The sequence below is a fragment of the Nestor notabilis genome, unplaced genomic scaffold (genome assembly GCF_000696875.1).
Source record: "Nestor notabilis isolate BGI_N333 unplaced genomic scaffold, ASM69687v1 scaffold16994, whole genome shotgun sequence".
NCBI lineage: Eukaryota > Metazoa > Chordata > Aves > Psittaciformes > Psittacidae > Nestor > Nestor notabilis.
The window spans coordinates 5,018-7,823 of record NW_009925327.1 but is presented as its reverse complement, the minus strand read 5'-3'; positions in this window follow the sequence as shown (position 1 = coordinate 7,823).

The window sequence follows — 2,806 nt, the reverse complement described above, 5'->3', positions numbered from 1 at the left end:
GGACGCGGCGGCTCCGCGGGGCCGGGCGCTCCCTGCGGGGGATGAGCCCGAGCGCTTGGGTTGCCAGGAAGGGAAAAGCAGCGGGAAGCGGCGCTGTTGCCATAGGAACCCATCCCCCTCCCCCCCCGGGGAAGAGCCGGATTGACGGACCGAGGCGGCTCCATTGGAGGTATCCGTGGGGGTTTGGGATGGAAGGACCGGTTTGGGATGGAAGGACCTTAAATCCCATCCGTTCCAACCCCTGCACGGGCGGGGACACCTTCCGCTGGAGCAGGTTATCCCACCAACCCGCTGCAGACTGCTCGTTAAGCCCTACTCCATGCTCACAGTGTTGCAGCACTAAGAAGCCAGAGTGTTTCATGGGGTGTTTTTAGCACGTGTATAATCCAGCACTCGCCTTCTCCACAGAAACAGGTCCAAGGGTGAATTTGGTGGATGGTGCCTCCTCACTGGCTGCTTTGCAGCCGGCATCGTGCCAGCGTCCTCCTGTGAGCGCCCAGAGCCAGAACAAAAGGAAACTGAAGCCGCATGATAAAGGAGGTCAAAGCCTAAGGGAGGAGATGAGGACGAAGTGGCTGAAGGACAAAACAGCTCTGCATCATCACACTTTCACCAGAAATGAAACTCATGGAGCATAAAGGTGCTTTACAACAAAGCCATTAAAGAAATCCTGATGTTCCAGGAAATACAAGGACTTTGTGTGCTCAAGAGCTCTGGTCCCACTCATGGGAGGTACTCACATGGTGACAGCGTTGCTGCTGCAAACGTGGCACCATCCCCATCCCCATCCCACTGATACGGAGCTGGCTCCTGCAAACACCTCCAGGGACCAGGAGCCCCGAAAAGCCCCAGAGATTCCAACATTCGTCTGCTCAGTGACAGAGCCAATATCCCACCTTCCCACAGTCACAGGCTGGGAAAACCTCCACCAAAACCTTCTCTAATTCTGACAGCTCAGAGAGAGACAAGATCAGGTCAAAACGTGGGGCACGGAGCCCTCCTGCCACACAGACCTTGGATCTGAGGCTAAAACCTGGATGAGATTTGACAGCTCTGACAATTCTCACTGCTGATCAAACCCCGCATAATGCAGCTGCAAATATCCCTTTTAACCGCTGGTGTGCCTAAAATCAGGAAATCAATGGGCTGGAGGGATGTACTTAATAGAAATGATGAAAGCCTGAGGCATGTGGGCTCGAGCACATGAGAAGATGCCACAAAGTGGGGAACAGCCCATAGTCCTGGTGTGTTTTGGGGTGTGAAGGTCTGATGAAACTACCCTCCAGAGTGAGGACGGAGACACTGTGGGGTGCACAAGGCTGGTCACACACGTGGTGATCTGGGCACATAACAGAGGCCACACTTATGATCCTATCCTGCTACACAGACAAGGACACAAAGCAGCCAGTCCCCAAACTTAACCAAATTCAGCTTGTTTGCTTGCTCTAGCCCCAAACAGGGGAAATTTAAACTAAAATAAGGGTGAGATTGATGCAAAAGCAGCACGGATGTGGCGGGCAGTGGGGTGAGCTCGCCAGTGAGCCCAGCACTGGTAATGTGCTCTTAAATGTCCTGAGAAAGCGGGATTTAAGAGAGAAACATGATGGTAGCAACACAGAGAACAAGGTGAGGGGAACATCAGTGTGTTGGCAGGGGATGAAGAGTTGCTGTATGCTTTGTCAGGGCTCCGAAGGGCAAGTCTATTTGCTGCCAGCACATACGTGACGCTGATAAAGGTCCAAAGTTTTGGACTAAGATCCTTCCAGCTCTTTATCTCCCCAAAACACAGCAAAAAAGGGCACTGCCATGGTCACACTGGGCTGCAACAGGGGCCTGGACAAAGCTTGAGCTGCAAATGGATGAATGTTGAAGGTTTACCCTTAAACTCAGCCAAGGGCACCTCTTACCCTGGCAGGACATCACCCTCCTGGGCCTCCCTGAGTCTGAAGCGATGCAGGAGACATCCAGGCAGGTTTCCTGATGCTCCTTTCTCCTGTAGGAATAAGAAATGTTAATTTCCACACTTGCCAGAGGAAGTCTCAGGCCTCTGGCTCCTTCCTCCTGCTGCAGCCGACACAGCTTCTGGGTCTCCATCATTATTTACACGTGGGCTGCATTTATTGGCAATTAAATGGTTCAGTGGCTCCGAGGCATCAGTCTCCTCTAACCACGCTGTCTGCCAGCAGGCCCTGTGGGCTGGGGGGTGCTGGGGATGTGCTGGATGAGGGAGCAGCTGCCGGAGCCGAGGCTCGGGAAGAGCAATGCTGTAGGATGTAACCCAGCCCCACGGGTGGCAACTCAGAGCCAGCGGGAGGGGATGGTGTTTGCTTTAACCATGGCTGCAGTCAGGAGGATCCAAGCCCCAGGTCAGAGGGGTTCTATGGATGGGGTGTGCAGCATCCGTGGGAAACGGCCTGGGGCAAAGGTGCTGAGCTGGGAAAACCTGCAGGGATGTGGGAAACTTGCAGTGAGGAGGTAGAAGAGAATATGCAGAGATTTGGTGAAATGTGTGGACACGAGAAAAACGGAGCTGTGGGAGTGAGTCCAGAGGAGGCCACGGAGATGGCTGGGGAGACACAGCAATAAACATGATTCTGGGAGCCTATTTCCAACCCACCAACCGCCATAGAACCCTAGAATCAACCAGGGTGGAAAAGCCCTTTAAGCTCATCAATTCCAGCCATTCCCCAGCAGTGCCAAGGCCACCACTGACCCCTGGCACTGAGGCCTCGGCTCCACGGGCTGTGAACACTTGCAGGGACGGTGCCTCCAGCCCTGCCCTGGGCAGCCTGTTCCAATGCCTGAG